The 19,551-nt window shown below is 33.0% G+C and overlaps 2 protein-coding genes across 7 annotated transcripts in view; one reads left to right on the top strand and one right to left on the bottom strand.

The window, feature by feature from the left end:
- LOC118182083 (uncharacterized) overlaps nt 1-8,262 on the bottom strand; it is a 362,084-nt gene extending 353,822 nt beyond the window's left edge. Inside the window, exon 1 of the mRNA XM_085818818.1 lies at nt 7,994-8,262. The gene's annotated coding sequence lies outside the window, so the exon portion shown is untranslated. The remainder of the gene's footprint in view (nt 1-7,993) is intronic.
- The window catches only part of LOC118201700 (caspase activity and apoptosis inhibitor 1-like), a 689,338-nt gene that overhangs the window by 253,848 nt on the left and 415,939 nt on the right, over nt 1-19,551 (top strand). The window contains exon 1 of one of the 6 annotated variants that reach the window (XM_085818826.1): nt 8,557-8,693. The exons of the other annotated variants lie outside the window; for them this stretch is intronic. The gene's annotated coding sequence lies outside the window, so the exon portion shown is untranslated. Of the gene's footprint in view, nt 1-8,556; nt 8,694-19,551 lie in introns of those variants that run through there. 6 annotated transcript variants of the gene reach the window in all.

The following is a 19,551-nucleotide window of genomic DNA, read 5'->3' as shown; positions in this document are numbered from 1 at the left end:
AATGAGCAGTGTTCTCACCGGGAATCGAACCTGGACTCCTCAAGTATACCGAGTTTGCTACCGTTACACCACGAAAGCATGCAAAAAGGAGATAGAAAATACCTTATAAGCTAACGTGATAACAGCCGGTACTTTATATTAAGTTCCAAAATAGATTAATAAAATATCTATTTCAACATGGTTTACTTAATTTAAATTTCCAGCATCTAACATTGCCTACTATACCCAAAAATTAGATACACAGAGTATCGTTGACAATAGTGGTTTAAGAAAGAGGTCACAAATTAGCTGTCTGTAAATAATTATAAAAGATTTCCATATGACATCACAGTTGTGCAAAGGTAATGGGTTTTGTAAAATGAAGATAGGCCTGAGAGCGTTTGATAAAAAGAAGTAACTTATTCTCACAATGCCATGATTTCGGGCACAAGTTCAATATCTAGTGGCAAATACCTTCATTAAATCTTTTAAAATGATAGCAGTAAAAAAAGTATACTTAGTTATCATTTCTTTTAATTTGGTCACTAGTCCCTTTTTATGATTAATAGTTGCTGATTTTGCTTATTCCAAGGGGGCGTGGAGTTTCATATTTAAACCTCAATGTTTATTTTGCTGGATAATATATTGTCGTTGCTATTCCGCTGTTTGCTTGATCTTGTTTAGAGGTATATATCAAAATTTATTATGACATATGCTAATACGAGTGGCAGAGTAAAGATCGCTGAACTCTGGTAGAAAGAACCTTCAAAGTTCCTTACAAAGGACTTCCTAGAAAAAGCTAACTTGTATTCACGTTAGGAGTGGATAGAAGCTTTAAAAAACGCGTGTGATCGAACCAATTTATAGCTGGGAAACTGAGAAAGCTGATTCTCATGACAAATAACTGGGCTTAAAATTATATCTAGAAAGCTGGAAGCGTTAAAAAGTAATAATTAGGTGAGGTACGATAATAAACTTTTACTTTTACTGTGTAATTGCCAAAGCTTCGAAAAAACCGCTTTCATAAAGCAGATTCTATTACGTCAGTTGAATTACAAACAAAACCAGAAGGAAAGCAGTTGGAGCAACAAGTGGAGAAAACGATGGGACACACGAAACGAGAATTTGTCGGAGAACCGAAGTTGCTACTTCATCGGCCAATCAGATTCTTTTATCTTCAAACGAACGGCTTGACTTTCTACATGGTAATAAAAAATAGCGGGTAAGGAGAAATAAATAAAAAAAGGGCATTCAGAACGGGTTATGTCAATAACATTATAAATATAAGTACACAGATATCCAACAGCGATTTGTTTTACGAATGCCGAACTGTAAAGAATGATGTTAACACGATCGGTAGTACTGATCGTTTATTTATACATTTGTTCAGATTTCATTACTCTAGCTGCCGAAATTAAAATTTTGTGTTTCTGTAGATTTCTTCGCGTAGATATTTTATCAAGTCTTCTCTCAGATATCACAATATGAGTGAACCAATGCTATTTGTTTCTTATACATTCATATATTTCTTATATGAATATTATTTCTTCTTCCTTTCTTTCATCATGCGGTAAAAATTTAGAAGAAATCATTCAATAATATGTCTGCGAATAAATTAAAATGATTTCTGAAAGTATAGAAAGGAGTACAAAGCGATTGCGAAAACGATTTATCACATTCACTTCAGCATTTCAGTTCCTGATTTTTTTTTTATGAAATGTTACGTAATTCCTTACACATTTTTAACTACGAAATGTAATGTCATTCTTTACAAATTTTAGTTGCTTAGCAAATTTTCTTTCGGATTTTTATTTGTCATAGTAAATTGCTGTTAAAATAAAATTCTGAAAAATCGATTATGAATTACAAGATTGATAATCATTGTTATGATTTGTTACTAACGTTTAAATTATGAATCCATATAATTTATTTCGCCAATTTTGACATCGCAAAACTCTGCATCGAAGACTTTTTGAAGAGCCGAAAGACAGGTTTCTGGTGGGTGTAAAATCTATATAAAATAAGAAGAAGCATTTACATGAACCAAAGACATAGCCAAGAAGAGGCATTTAACTAATAAGAGAATTTCTTTTTACTGGAATCTAGAAAGTTTCATAACGGACACTTTTTGAGCGTCTAATAATTGATCAATTAATTTTGTATGAGGTTACTTTGAAATAGAATTACATTTATTAGAATTTAAATGTATTAAAAATTTAATATCAGCAATACGTGATTATTTTACCTTACACTATACATAGTATGTAATTAAATCATCGATTTTATGTGTTTTATGTTAAATTCCTGGGTGTGTATGTTTAAACTCTTAACGTTATTCACATTTATTGAGCTTTAATACTTGTATTATATTAAGCTTTAGAAATACTAATATGTGGTTGTTTGAACACTAGTATATTTTAATAATCATTACTTTAATAAGAAAGCAAGGCTGATGTTATATTAACATTAGTGTATGTTATAGATAGTAAAATATTGCATTTAAAAAAAATAATAAAAAAACTTTAGAATTGATTTAAAAGCACTGATGGTATTAATATTATAATAATATAAAGTATCAAGAGCTTTCGCAACTAGTTTTAAATATTACTGATTTCTTCTTAGATGTATTACATATTATTGATTCAACAGTTTATTTTACACCCAGCATACAGGGAATTTAAAAGTCATATATTGCTTATGAAAAACAAACTGAACATTTCCTGTAACTCACAGTGACAATAACAATGGGTTGTTACACATTCACTTCAGCATTTAATTAAGTAATCCCTTTTGTTTAAATAAACAAAACTACGAAGTTAAAGTAATCCCTTTTGTTTAAATAAACAAAACTAGGAAAAAGAATGTAAGATTTATAGAACAATGATGGAAGAATATGGCATTAAATTGATTAGAGGGTTAATTACTGCAGAGTTCTTGAAAGCTATGTACCTGGTAAAGAACTTCTTGTTGGAGATCGTTTCTAAGGAAAAATGACTCAAATTTACTTCGTTTGTCATGAAGAAGATCCACAAAAGTCTCATTCCATCAGTTTATTTAGCAAATGAAATACAAATTGCCACTAACAAATAGTATGTCGAAGTTTTAGACATACATTTAGTGGTGGAAGAATACTCTAGAACTGAAGGAGAGGAAAATTAAGTTGAAAATCTTCCAAAATGGTTTAAATTTTAAAAAAAAAGTAAATAAAAAAAGAACAAAATTAAGGAAAAGTATGTAAAATTTAATAGTGAAGAAAAAGGTGTCTATAGTTGAAGGAAAATGAGGTGCAAATGATGTAAAAGAAATTCAAAAAGCGCTTGGGAGAAATTTCTCAGCTGATACTCTTGAAGGAACTGAATTCATTTAGCAGTTAAAGAAATATTTGCGTTTGTCCTTTAGGAAGATTTAATTCTAAATTATGTTGTATTTTACATAATCTTGGACTTAATGCAAACAAAAATGGGGAAAAAATACCTCAAACTAACATAGCTGAATGTGAGGAAAAATATAAGATCATTGGAAATAAAAATGGTATACAATTTCAGTATACAACTAATGTAAATAACAAAAGACCTATCAGTAAAATTTATTTAGAATATTTGCTTAAAGTATAATACCATAATAATAACACTATACAAGTACAGAAGTTCTTAAAAATTAATTACAAAACATCTGTACAAGTATTTTAAATTTACGAAATACAAATCGTATAACTTTAGTTTTTTAAACTTCTTTGGAACTGCCGTAAGTAAACCAGTGTTTAGAGGCAATATAACACAAGTTAACAAACACTTATTTGTGAGAAATATATAGAAACATCATCGATTCATCTAAGCAAAAGTTAAATGATTAAAATATAGAAATCAAAATGCAACCGAAATATAAAAATGACTCTGAATGAGGGAGAAAATTCGATGTCATACGTTAAATAAAAATCGATCACAATTTTTTCTTAGCAATTTAAAATAAATATATAGAAATGCTACTGAATGATGTATATATAGACTTTGAAATTAAAATTTATGCTCAGTTTTTAGAAGACATGCAATTGAATCTAACAAATATAAGTAGTTTTAGATATGCGTATGCAATTTTATGCAGATTAAAGTGAAGTGATGTGTTATATTGAGATAAAATAAGTATGGATGACTTTTATATAATAATAACGAATAGGCGTCCGTGGATGATTTATCAGGAAACACGAAAATAATGGAAATTTTGTAAGGAAAATGTCGAGCGAGGCAACATTACGCTAACGTTCATAAAAAAGGAGCGTATGTTTCTGAAAAATAATAAATTAAAAAAAAATGCCTCAAGCTACGTTAACAGCTATTTGCAGTTTATCTGAAAAGAAGTAAGTATTTACGAAGTATATAATTAGACGTGTAAGATTTCTTAGAGCTGAAGTATACAAACCAAGATTCTTAACATCTGCATGTTATTAAAATGTTAAAAGAAAAGATTATTTTATAGTGTGTAAAAGATTTTATAGGATAATGTTTTTAAATCTTTGTTAAAAATATAAATTATTTCATTTACTCTAAACGTTAAAAGCATTCGAGAGCATAAATATGATTCTGTTTGAAAAAGTAAAAACAGAAAGGAGAATAGATGTGAATTTGTTGGAAAAGTATATTTCAGTTTGTACTAATGAACTAAATTTTAAAATATAGATGATGTATGAAGTTATAAAAAAATGTGGTAAATGTCTGTTTTGCTTTTTATTCATTTGATAAAACTCTATATTCCTTTTTAATCTTTAAAAAAGTGCAGAATTAAAAAGTTTTGCTTTTTGTAATGGTTTATAAATAATAAAAAGTGATCTGCTCCTTGAAGCTATCGATTTACATCTGATTAGATGAAATTTCAGTATGGCATTGGGTTTCATTGGTATAAAAACGCAACTTTTGTCTGTATGTTTATTAAAAAAAATCATAAAACGACTGAAATGCATTAAATATTATTAATGGAAACTAAACTGCCTCTTTAAACTGCCTCACGCTATTATAAATTGAAATCTGTCACAGTCATAAATAATTAATAAAATTTTGATTTTTAGGAATTAATGAGAAAATTTAATGTGAACATAGAAGCTTAACGTAAATTAGTTATATTTGAATATTTAGGGGAAAAGAAACAAAATACAGACAATTTTATTATATATTTGATAATATTTTTTCTTCCATAATGTCTTTCATTTTCTTTATTTGCGGATTCACATCACTATTTGCGGATTCACACATTTGTGATGAAATTATGTTACTTCCTCATGTAACTTCTGGTAATTATTTCAATGGTTTTGAAATATATGTTTAGTAGTACTTTTTATCGTTAATAATATCAAGTGCAAATGCGTTGCTGTTAATTAAAAATACAAAGTTTCAGGCTTTTAAGTGGAAGAATGTTTTTTTTATTTCTTTAAATTTTTTTACGCAGAGTGATAATGTGTGCCAAATAACTTAAAAAAAAATATGTCCAGGTTTTAAAGTATCATACAGCGCTATTCTAAAGAAAAACTATCTGATTACTTATTTTTCCAATCTGTTAATTTAAAAAGAAACTGTTGATCAAAGTGCGCTTTACAGTCAGTCCTTCTGACTTCTGTTGAATACCTTTCACTTTTTTATTTGCATAAAAAGTAATAAACAAACAGTCAGTTTTTAGAATTCCAAACTACCAGGAAAAAAATTCCTATGATCAGCCTCAAATATTTCATGTGAAAAAAAAATTACAGCCTATTCCAAATGCTTAAATTTTACTGAAAAGTATGATTTACTCTAAATACCTCATTTGAGATAATTTAAAATGGGAAGCTAAATAATTTCTACTGTTTTTCTTTAATATACACCAAATCTGAATTTGTTAAAGAATGCATGTCACGTATTTATTAAGTACAGGTTTAAATAAGATAAACAGCTGAAAAAGCTTTCATGTAGAGACGATGAAAGTACCGTTTTTCCACTTTAATTCCTAGAACTCAAAATCTTTTATAAATATGGGTTTAGCAAAGCAGTACATACAGGAATGGAGAAATATATTAGTAAGAGTTTCGCGGAGAAAAAATCGGTATTTTCATTGTCTTGCCCTAAATTTTTTTATACTGCACTCGAATTATTGTGAAGTTTGACAAAACTTTCGATTTTCTTTAGGATATTGCACAGTGAAAATAATTAGAGTTCTTTTCTTTCACTTTAAATGCACGACAAAAGTTAGATTGTGTCGTGCATTTAAAGTGTATTTATTTTTCAATATAATATATTTACGCGAAAAGACGAATCAGTTTTGTGTAAGGAATTATCTGAATTATGAAATTAATTTCCATGATAGTCCAGATATCAAAAATTGAATTTAGCAGTTTGCAACAGAAGTATCATATTTATTGTCAATGCATATTTTTCATTATTAAGGTATAGTTTTGTTTTGTTTCAAATTTACGCACTTTCTCTAATGTAAATAAGACGAAGTATAGTCTGGTAAGTATAATTAGTGTGTTATACGGACGCATACTATCATAAAAAATTCCATATATTTAGAATGCTTTGTCAAAATAATTACCATGTCCTGGGTGCCAAACATCTCGCTGAGACATTAAGTTCTTCAGTATAAAAGCATTAATAAAGTGTAATGCGTTTTTATATTAATATGAAAAGAATAAATGTAACACAAAATATATTTTAATTGCTATTTGTCAAACAACAGCCGCAGTTAGACGATCAAAAAGAAGAGCTTGTACTGTAATTCTGGGCATTTTACCAGATTTCTTCTTGAATAAATGAAGCAATGTATTTTTTGAAGTTATCCCACCATTTAAATAATGAAATTAAAAGTAAGTTTACATAGATATTATTCAATGAATTTTAATTAAAATGTTTTTTTTTTAAATCGCATTAGGGAAAAATGAAAATTTTGGTACTCACGGAAGAGCAGATATCTAATAAGAGCCTTTTCCTTCAGAATGTATTCTATATTCCAGATAGTTTATTGACTAAGCAAATTAATTTTAATGTTTTTTAATATGAAAATACATTAACATTTTTCGTCAAATTCGATTTGTACTTTTATAATTTGATTTCTTGTTTTTCATTTAATTATTTAAGACCACAGAAAAGTTATGTTAAAATATCAAAATATTTCTCAGGAAACAATCTGCATAATTGTGTATTTTATGAATAAATTAAACTCCCATCTTCTATGTAGAAACGATTTTTCGATCCTCCCCGGGCTGAATCTTTCATGTGATGCGATTCATGTAAGTCGAGAACCCTTGATTATGCCCATTCTTCAATGCATCCCGAAAAATATTGAAGCATTTCATAAAAAAATTCTAAAAGATTTTTTAAGATCATTCGTCTGTCTGTTTTAAAATATATCTGAAGATTGAAGTATGATTATCTTGGCAAATATTATAATAAACCGTCTTGATATTTATTCCAATTATGTTCAATAAATTATCGTCAAAAGCTTTCTAGAATTCTTTATATTTCGTTGTATAAAGTTTCTAGAAATACCTCTTTCCATACCAATCAAACATAAAAATGACTTAGATGATGAAAAACTTTTAAACAACTCTTTCTTTGTTCTTAAACATGGACTTGTCTGTTTCGCTAGCTTAAAGATGAAAAACCAAGCTTACTATTCGAACCTATTTTGGGGGCAGTTCTTCCTATTTATGGAAGAATTGCCCCCAAAGATAATTCTTCACAATTTTTCTCTGATAACCATTGGAAGAATTGCGCTAAATTAGTGATGGCCACTCTGTTGATTGTTGCAGTACGGAGAAATTCCCAGAGAAGTGCGGTAATAGCAAATAACTTCCATATTTTCCCAAATATCCGAAAAAGAATTTACTTTACTAATCTTGAAAGAAGTGATTGGTTATAAAATTCATCTATAATCCCTATTTCTTAGGTAACTAGAGAATGCTTGACATCGTGTTTGTCAGTGATTGCCGGCCAGCTTGCCGGAAACTAAGACAGAGAAAAGCAAACTAATTGATAACAAAATTCCAACTCACCACCGGCGATCTTGCTTTCAAAGTCTCTGTACTGTTCTTCTATTCTCTAATAAAACAACGTCAATTAACGAACTAGAAGAACTAGGTGAAATACGAAATATGCTATGAAGATCGCACAACAACTATGCTATTCTCATCAACCGAACCGGACTGATGAAGAACGAACAAGTGACAGTGGAAAGCGCACTGCACGCGCTTCCTCGACTCGGCTAATGAGAGGACGACCAAGCGCGTGTGCGGTGCTCCGCTCACTACTTTTGGCGACTACTATTCCGCCGCTCAGACCGGCAATACACAAAAGCCACGTGGTCTCTCCAGTCGTCGCTGCGCCGCCGCCACGCAGATTTCACCTTCTTTCAGAAACCACGCCCATTTCGAGATCGCTCTGTTCCTGAGCGTTCTCTCCATTCCGAGCGCCTTCGTTCGCTCGGAGAAGCGGCTGGGAGAGCTTCTTCTTCACAGGTGTGGGAATGTGTTGTTGTCGTTGAGCCTTTTTTTCTTATTTTTTATTTTTGTTTTCGTTTGCTGCTCCTTTTTTTAATGCTTTTTTTCCTCCCCGCGTTCGAGATATCTGTCTACTCTCCTTTTCTCTCGTCTTGGTAAGAAGGGGTTAATGTTTTTGTTGCTGTTTTGGTGTGGTTTTGAGAGGCATGGAAAAGACCAGCGCGAGATTCGAATTTTCCGGAGATGCTCGATAGCGGTAAGGTGTTTAGAGTATTTTTGCCGCGAATTTTGTTTATTCTGGTCCCGTTCTTTTTCATTGTTACGTTACTTCGCTGCTCTGTGTCGTGTCATCAAATGTGCGGTGATATTTATAGGTCACTTTTGCACGGGGTAAGATCACGACTGGTGGCTGTGTAAAAGGTTATTTTATGATTATGTCACTAAATTTTTATGATGTGAGTGCGTGCATTTTTTTACGCTTATTTGTACTTTGCAGAATGGCAGATTTAAATTTATTAATGAAGGCTTCGATCATTTTGCAGATAAATGTTACGACCATATGTTAGGAAAATAAGTAATTTAGAACAAAATGCTGCTAAAAAGAGTTTTGCATTTTATCTTGAAATCAGTTTCTGTGACTAATTCCCTTCTTCTGAGTATTCTGTGAGGGCTGAAGTAAGCAACACTATCACTTACGAATGGTATTATTATGAGAAGTAATCGTAATTGATATCGTTGTTTATTTAATTCTGTATATAGTTTACTATATATTATTTTTGTATTATTTTCATTATTTTATAAATTATATTAAAACTGTCAATAATCATACTGTGGTTACATACTGTGAATCCTTATAAAATTTGGAAGAAAACGTTTACAAATGTCCTTCTTTGCATTTATTTTTAAAACTTTAGTTCGTAACTCCAACTCGATTATAACCATTTATGAATCGTTCTCAGGTCGTTTTACTTTTTGTAACTGAAACTGTTTCTAAATTTGATTTGTGACTACTTTTAAACCCTTTATTCTACTTGGTTGTATTAACAAAACCTGTAGCGTGATTAGTAGTATACAACCTAAGTTATTAGGTTATAAACACAAATTTTTAAAATATTTGTTCGGGGTATTATATTATTGGCCCTTTTCTGTAAATTATTTCCGTATGTTAAAAGCAGCGTCCAGAATTTGTTTTTAACTTGTTAAAATCGTAATAGGATACATCAAGTATACTATTACTAGTTTCCACGAGTAATATTATCTATATGCGTTTACATATACCTAGACATATAGATTGTTTAAATATGCTGGAATATATTATCCTCACCGTTGGTTATACATTCCCAATATACCCAAAGCTGCGCTAATAACAACAAACGCCATGTAAAATAAGATTTCGACGTAGCATAAAGATTAAGATTGTACTGTCACCTATAATGTTACTGTATGATTCACTATAATGTGATAGTACGATCGCGTATAATGTGACAGTACGATTTTGTGACCTATAATGTGACAGCACGAAATTCACTGTAATGTGCCAGTATCACGATTCACTATAATGTGACAGTACGCTTACCTAATAAAGTAATTGCACAGTTTTGTTTGTATTGTCACCTATAATGGGAATATTACCTATGTCCCAATCTTGATGTACTCTCTCCCAGAAGAAAGACAAAAATTTCTTCGGTTCCTTCTTTACCTGCCTCATGAAGAGACTTTCGGCTCGACGGTCTTCATGTCTTTAAATGCCCTTATACCGTAAATAAATTATACATTTACAGATATCTGTTACCGTGAAAGACCGAAATTTGGATCATCTCGACATTCACCAGTGAATGTGCCTCATGCCCTCATATAAGTAAACTATACATTTACAGATATGTGTTACTGTGAAAGACCGAAATGTGGAGAATATCGATATTCACCGGTGAATGTCAACATTTGCATATTCGCTTGGTGTATATTTGCCAAATATCCTTATTTCTTACTTACACTGGCAAATGTCGACATTCACCATGCACTAATGGTGAATGCTAAATATGTCGGAGATTTGCATTTTGTTCTCCGTATTTCAGGCGCGGTAAAATTTTACAAGGATGACGTAACTTTTTCGCCTGTCTTATTGAGAGGAGTAAGCAATCCCCGTGAGGAGAGTTGTTCGTAACTCTGTAGAGGCGTTTTCACTGCGGGACATGAAGCTTTAGATTCTAACGTGAGAAAAGCTACTCGATATTACTTGCCTTCTTTATAATAACAGCAGTTGTGCTTGGATAAATGTTAAGCATTTAGTTTTAAATTCAGCCAATAAAGATTTTTTTTTTTTTTTTTTTTTTTTTTTTACTTTTGCATTTATACCGTATATGTCAAAATACGAAAAACAATGTACATGTAAATAAACTTTTGAACTTAAACAGTACATTCAAATGAGAAAAGAAAATAATACCAAGAAAAAAACTTAATTATGTGATTGAAATCTTATTTATTGCAACAACTTAAACTTTTATGACATTTTAAATTGCACAAGAGTCCCTTGCTTTTACAACTGCATTTAGTTGTGGAACACTTCCTTTAGCAGTGACAACGTGTATATTCTTGCCTTCCACTTCTCAAATTAGCTGCAGCTGCTTCTCTCAGCGACATTTCTTGAGAAGAAATCTAATCTATGGAAAGTAACTTTTCTTTGCAAATTATGAACTGATTACGGGTATAAATCTGCTTGAAGGTGCCATTTTTATTTGCTAGTTTATAAAAGTTAAAGTCTTCTATTCCAACAACAACTGCCAACTCATGTACGACCAGTGACGTACGAATACAGGTACTTGTATTGACTTGCATTATTACGAATACAGGGAATTGTATTCGTACGGTATCACCAATTTGAGCAGGGAAAAAATTCTTTTTTTTATGTTCGTAACATTTTTGTTGCTTGATAGAAGATTCTCTTTCGTGGCCGACTTTTTTATAGAAATAAACTCGTGTTATTCACTGAGGACTTGATATGAAGACGTAGTAAGTTGCAGGTCCTCTTCAGTGTTTTTCTTTAGAATATGGTTTTCGGTAAGACCACTGCTCAGATTTTCTTCAAAAGTATTACAGTTTCTTCAAGCTGTTCTTCCATTTCAAAAGTATTAGCAATTTCTTCGAGTTGATCTTTGGTTTCAATGTTTGTGATTTGTTCACTATGCAAGAAAGACAATGCTATGCCTCTTGTTTGTTTAATGCCAAACATAACTTCATAAAGACTTTGACGTATTCCTTCCTTGTATGTAGTGTTCTTGGCAAATTGAACAAAGGGAAAACCATCTGACCATTTATTTGTATCGTTATCGTTCATCCATATTCTGTATATCCTGATTAGCCCTTTCAACTGACTTTGTGTTCGATTAACGAGACTTTCCATAAACTATCTTAACATCCTTCCACATAGCGCATAGTTTGGATATGATTTGATTACTGAATTCCCTACCGTTATCTGAATCCAATATAGCTGGAACACTAAATGTTAAAAATGTTTGAAGAAGATGATACGCTACTTCTTCAGCTGTCTTTGTTTTCAATGGTCTTAGCTGGATAAACTTAATTAAATGTTCTTGATATGCCATTATGAACTTATATTCGCCATCCCTGTGTGACTGAAGGTCTATCATATCAAATTGACATTTTGAGTTAAATTCAGACCTGACCATTGGTTTCACATTATCACAAAATATTACAAAATATGTAATATTTTTGTATTTACCTTGCAAATCTTTAAGCATACGTGTTCTTTCTCCGTGGCCTATTCTAGAGTGAGTTTCAAATAGTATACTGAACAATTCATCATTAATAACATAATACTGGATATTCGTTTTCGTGGTTTTAAAGGTGCAATTAATTTTTCTTCATCATTAATTTTTAAAACGTCAAAACGTTTTAATCGTCTGTTATCCAAACGTATGTTGCACTTAGTTTTTGCAGAAATCTTTTCAGAAAGTATTTTAGAGTACTTTTCTTGTGAAAAATAAAAACGATTGTTTTCTCGTTTACTCGCAATTAATTCATTTAACTTTTCAAAAGAAAGTTCAAGATTCACTGCAGTAGCCATTCAATATAAATTAGGGTATCGAATAAAAAAGCAAAATTTAAGAAAACGTTGCGCGTACCATCAAACTTTGCATACGACTGACAAACAGTGTTCCAGAGTATAAAAATACATGCCACATAACTTCATTCGCAGCAGAACAAAGGATCTGGCGACAAAGTGTTGCCCCTTTGTTGATCTCGACTTTTCGACCTCCACCACAGTATATCTGTGATTGTCGACATACATCTGGGATGGTCCGAATGGACAAGAATATAATCAAATAGTCCGTCTTTCACCGACGTATTTGGTATGTATTGGCATTCACCGGTGAATGTCGACATTCTGCAATTTCGGTCTTTTACAGTAACATATCCATGTGTTTTGGGATTCGAACGTGTAACCTACAATATAGTAGCCAGCAGAGCTGATCAGCATATCGATAAGGGCGACCCTTTTATACATGATTCACAAATGGATTCTTTTCCTGGTGCTTTTATCCGCCTTCTATTCAGGCCTATTCTTATATGCGTTATTCTGATATTATCGCCTTAGTCATAATTTTTCATTCCTGTTCTATAAAAATATATGTTTAATGGTTCAATGTGTATCAGATATACTGACTGTCAAGTCAAATTTTTATCTCCTAGCCTAAACATTTTTATGACTATTTTAAGAAACATTTTAATAAGGAATAGGTGTCAAATAAGATTTCTGTTCTGATAGGAAAAATAAAAATTTGAAGTTGTGAGTATCAAATTTTACTTGTAACTGTCAGCACAAGATAGGAGTTTAAGCATTAAGTAGACTTTTATATGCTATCTCCTGTATGATATATTAACCATAAGTAATGCGTTTAAATATTTAGATATAATTGATATCTTTACCTTAATATTATGCTTGTATCTTTAAATTTAATTACGAACTTAGATAAATCAAATTGCTTAGCTGTTTGTTAACAATTGCTTAGATATTTAAATAAGTTTGCTTTATCTGTTTTACTCCTGTATTAATAGAGATATTAATTTTATATGAATAAGCTTTTATCGCATTAAATATTTCACATTGTTGTAAATATTTAAGAATTTTTAAATCTTTTTATTGGTATGTTCTTTTTCTATGTTGTTGTAATATTGTATATTAATTTACTTATTTTTTGCCTTAAGGCGTTAATTTTAGGGTTTATTTTGTGAGCTATTTACAAGTATTTAACAGAATCTGTGGTCACATGTTTTGTACATAAGTGTTTATTTCTTATGTAGAATTGCAGATACTTAAATTCGGAGTCCAACAACGTTTACATTATAAGGTATTTCTCTTGCCTTCCTAGTGTGCCTTCGTGATGTAGTGGTTCTGCACGCTGGACCGGTATTCCAGAGGTCCCGTGGTTCGATTCCCGGCGAAGGCGATTGCTCATTTTTCATCTTGTCTGCTTCCAGAAATACCTTAATGTCTTTAAAGTGGCTTCCGAACTAAAAGGGTGTTGGATGATGACTGTCCTCACCCAGGATTTGGCGATTGGGTCCCATAAAAACCCGAGTTGCCCTTTAAAAAGGGGAGCATATAAGGTATTTTTCCCGCCTTCCTAATGTGCCTTCGTGGTGTAGTGATTCAGCACGCTGGGTCGGTATTCCTGTGGTCCGTGGTTCGATTTCCGACGAAGGTCATTTTCATCTTGCCTGTTTCCAAAAATACCTAATGTCTCTACAACATTACAGAAATAGATCGATCAAGTTAAACGTAAGATACACTATCTACCAATAAATATTTGGACACCTGTAATAGAAACGAAAAAAAAATATTCATATTCAATAGTTGGTAGAGCGAACACGAGCGGCAGTTACACCCTTAACTCTCCGCTACATGCTTTTCTTGTATGACGTCTATGTATCCCCCAGTCCTTGTATGACGGCTACTGGTATTTTCTCTCCATCAGCTTGGAAAGGACATGTAAGTTCCTTCACCGATGTTAGATGGTTGTTACACCCCTTAATTCGGCGATCTAACTTGTTCCAGACGTTCTAAATAGAGTTCAGGTCTGGGCTTTGAGCAAGCCGGTCCATTCGGTTAACCACGTTTTTATTATATAAATTCATGGTGGATATCGCAACATGACAGCTGGCGTTATAGTCCTGATGAATCTAACCCATAAAACTGCCACAACTTAGGAAGCACTTTGTAATCCAGAGTAATGCAGAAGGCGTCGCCGTTGAGCTTACCATGAATTTGGACCAATGATCCTAGTCCATACCAGGAGAAATACTCCAGAGAATATATCCACATCCGCCGAACTTTACTGTGAGCACAATGCATTCTGGCAGAAGGCGTTCTCCAGGCAGACGCCAGACCCAGACCCTGCCATTAGAATAGTAAAGAGTGAAACTTGATTCATCGTTCCAGAGGACCTATTTCCTTTGATCTACGGTCCACTGTTGACGTGTTTCGCACCATATTATCCGAGAAGCCCGGTTGGTCTTTGTGATCAATGACATATGGGTGACAACAGCACCGTGAAACCAAGCAGATGGGCTTTCTTACGGATGCTATCCATCGAAACAACACTTCTGGATGCCTTTTGAAACTCCTGGAATATGTGGACCATCGGCTGGGTGCGGTTCTTTCGAAATTCTTTGGATAGCACCAGTCGGTCCTCTCTTCCAGGTTTGTCGGTCTGCCAATTCGAGATGCATTCAAAGAACCATCGCTCACGTGACTACTATCGATTTTGGGTAATTCAACTCGCTAGATATGCCCCTTAAGGATCGGCCATTTATGTGATATCTGACGATTACACCTTTCTCGAAATCAGATAACTGTGCACTTCGGCGACATTTAGCAATTACTCGCAACCTTTTCTTCATCAGGCAGCTTTCTGGAAGATTGAGGAAAACACATTTTCGAATCTTACTACCGATTCTTCTCGAAGCTTCCATAATCCCGTACTATATACTATTAAAATATCGCCCTAGAGCTAGGACGAAGAGAAATAAATCATTTGTGAGATTCAGCAGTTCAAAGAACGTTAGCTGAATTTTGATTTAGAGTTTACTTTTTGAGATATTTTTAGCATTGACGATATTTCTTGTGTGCAAAGGAGAAATTACTGAATGTCTACTTTCTCTTTGAGCAATTTACAAGTATTTATTGCGCTGTGTGTTGAGAATTTTTTATAATAAATTGTCAGTTTTTCCTGCTTATCTGAAGTAATCATTTAAAGAGATATCAACGAACGATCATTTAAGCTAATATGAATGAACCCATAACTCTGAACAGTTGGTGCCAAATTATGGATTTCTTTGAATGCCAGTAACCAAGAAGATGGAATAGCATCTGAAAAGCCATTATAAAAATTATTACTGCCAATTAGGAAGAAGCAACAGCTAAGACCGAATGAATTGAATTCCCTTGAAATCAGAAACTATATCTCCGCGAACGCAGCTAAAATGAAGAACAGTACTACAGTGGTCGAAGGAAAAATTATGAATGCTGCGAACGAGAAAGTAGCCGCTACAGAAAATAAACTTGAGAAAAAGATAGGGATCGTAAGCGAAAAATATAAGATGTTTAAACCTCTTTAAATGAAGAAATCACCAAAGTCACCAGAAGAACTTCTGCGGTGAACGAGATATTTGAGAAAGAAATTGTAAGAGTAGAAAAGAGTTACTGATTTTGCTAAGGAAAATATACATTCCAAAGAACTTTTATTTGGAATGTTTTAGTGGACTTAAAAATATATATACCAGTCACAGTTGCCATCGTCTACGTCCTTTTTTGAAAAGAGAGAAAATTTACTGTATGTTCTCCTGTGACAAGTACCGTAGGCAGCTTCATCTATCAGAAGCTCACTCCAACCAAATAAAAAGTTTGAGTTGAAAACAGAGAATTAAATGCAAGCAAATCTATTAATAGAGAACTTTAAGGATGTGTTTCCAATTTCGCCTAGTGATGTTGGTCGCACGAATGTGACGTAGCGTTTGATTGACAATGGATGCATGTGTGTCCACCCTCGTCTAGCGACGTTGCTCGCAAGAATGTGACGTAACATTTATTTGATAAAAGAATCCTTCCACCTATCAAGGTACATCCTCGACGTCTTCCATTTTCAAAATAGCAGGAAGCTCGGAAAACTTCTGAAGGAAATGCAAATAAATGATATTATTGAGCTTTTGTCTAGTTCTTGGGCATCACCTATCCTCTTAGTTAGAAAGAAAGACAATTCCACGCGATTTTATATCAATTGCACACATTTAAATGATATTGCAAACGAAAACAATTATCCTTTGCCTAGAATTGACAACATTCGATTCCCGTTATCATAGAATAAATAGTTTTCCACTGTGGATTTAAAGATCTTTTACTGGGAAGTGGTAATAGGTCCTAAAGATTGGGATAAGATGACATTTATTACCAATCAAGAATTCTAAAAAATTGCTGTTGTATGGCCATGTAACTTACCTAAATTTTTAAATTTTTTAGTAATCTCTCGATAGTGGAAGATGAAGGGCATACACATGCTTACCTATTTTAGATGTCCTCAGCTTCCACCATTTGTCACCTGTCAGTGGAATTATGCAATTCTCGAGTGACGTTTGATAATCCAATAGAGACAGTTTTGAAGGATTATCATAGAAAGAATATCATCTCCCCGACATTATTATTAATAGGAAGCACTTAACATAGAAGCTCAGAGAAGCTAATTTAATGCAGTTCTTCAAAATTGAAATTATTTCGCCGAAAAATTAGCTTTCACGGTCGTTATATTCGTTGAAAGTGTACGCTTAGATCGTGAGAAAATCAAAGCTGTATCTGGTGTTCCTTCAATATGTTCATTAGTTAGAAGCTTTCTTAGCCTCTGCAGTTACTATCAAAGATTTGTTAAAAGTTTCTCTAAAACTGCAAGGTCTTTACATCACTTAACGGAAGCAAATTAAAAGTTTTCGTAAATTGATGAGTGTAAAAGAAGCGATTAGAGCCCTGACGGAAGTTTTCGCCTAGTGAAAGCTTCTCAAACCTCGGAAAGAAATTACTGTGTCACCAGAAAAGAGCTGTTAGCCTTCGTGAATGCAGCACCTTCTCCATTACCATCTCTATGATCGAAAAAATCATGTCTCGCACCAACCGTGCCTCATTAAATTTGCTACCTAATTTCAAACTTCTGGACAGTCAGGTAACTGGATGGATACAGAGCTATATTTGAGGATTACGGCATTGTATTACAGTATACAATACAGGATTATGCCATGGCCTAATTCGACATTGCAAAGGAACTTCGCATGTGAACGTTGAGTCTTTGCATAGCAAAGACTTACCACTCCCTACATCCACAGTTCGGATGGCATGGTGAATAGATTTATTCGAACAATATCAGACCATTTCTCTCTATTCATATCCCGTGATCAGTTGGACTGGGACCAAAGATTATAATTAATGCTGCTACCGTAAAGAATGTGGTTCATTAGAGCACTGCAATTTTTTCATCGCAAATAATTTTTAGCCGTGATCTTCATCTGCTATGTAATCTGCTTTTCAGATGACTGCCAGACACGCTTTCTTTCGCATTAAGAGACCTGCATACGCGTTTAGAAAACGTTCATCTGAAGAATCAATACAGCGACTGAGAAAATGAAGATGAGACGCGTATTGCTAATTCAAAACAGAAGGATTTCAAAAAAGCGGGTCAGGACTGGTTGCGAAACGTCGAGTTTCGTCGAGGGACCTCGTCCAAGTTGCAGACATTCTGGGAAGGGTCATTCCGTGTGATCTAAACATTGAATGACAGTGGTGCGTATTCAAAGAACTCCGTCTTCTAAATCTAAAGTTGTACACTATGATAGACTTGTACCTTCTTTTGGTCATGAAGAGGTAATCTGGGATAAGAGCTGTTTTGGGAATTGCTCTACCCGGGACCTGCAATCCCCAAATGTACTTCCATTGTAGATTTTGATAAACCTTTTGTGTTTTATCTTTTGTTTTTAAAAGAATTCGAAATTTTCCTAAATATGAATTGCTAAATATGGACCAGCAGAATGCATACAAAACTGAATTAAATGTCCTAATGTCTGCCTCATACAAAGTACATTCCTCAAATTTTACAAAATGCTAATATTTAAGATAAAACATTTAATTCTAACCATTTTGAAAATGAAACACACGATGCAAACAATTTTGAATCTACAAAAATATAATTCCCAAACTCTACAAAAATCATTTTTCAAACAACAATTTACAGAACAAAAAGGATTGGCTCCTCCATATATTTCATATTCTAAATTTCCTGCTGTCCATAGATCTGATTTCGAATAATCAATCACTGAAATAGGACACGCTTCAGCATTTACAACTTCTGGTGCCATTAATACCGTATTTCCACCTTTCTCAGAATCATATGAATTGTAAACCAAATAGAAGCCTTCATGACACACCCAAAGTCAGTTATTGCAAGTCTAGGAAAGGAGGGTCCATACTGGAAATCTAATAAAATATTGTCAGTCTGTAAATCTCGATGAGTAATATCATTTTAAAGCAAGTGTACTAAGGCTTCCAAAAGCTAAGTAAATAGTAGCAATGCTGTGTGACTAGAAACATCTATTCTTTTCAAATATTCTTTTAAATTGCAATTGTATCTCTTCATAACAAAAAATAGAGTCATATTTCTACCACATCCATTACTTAGAAGACGGACAAGAAGGGCTTGTGGATAGTTATTGAAGGCACTAGGAAGCAGAGGTGTTTGATCAGCAAAAGCAAAATACATTTAAACTATAGTTGGATGAGGTCCCAATTTCTTTTTCCTGACTTTATGTTTTGTCAGTTCACCCAAAGAAAACTCGCCAATGGCTGGTAATGTCTCCTTATACATTGCACGCCATACAGCATATGCATTTGATTCATTAATAATAACATCACTTTTACATCAATGCTATTTGGAAGCAATGTCTCAGAAGAAAACGGTTGGATAGAAGTGAGTTTTTCGAATATCGAATTCTGCAGATTTTGTGTTCCTTCAGTATACGATATAATAAATTTTGTTTGGTGTTGAACATTATCATGAGTT

Source organism: Stegodyphus dumicola, chromosome 6, assembly GCF_044657685.1.
Source record: "Stegodyphus dumicola isolate Sdum_Otavi_A_Nest chromosome 6, ASM4465768v1".
Taxonomy (NCBI): domain Eukaryota; kingdom Metazoa; phylum Arthropoda; class Arachnida; order Araneae; family Eresidae; genus Stegodyphus; species Stegodyphus dumicola.
This window is presented reverse-complemented; position numbering and strand designations above follow the sequence as displayed.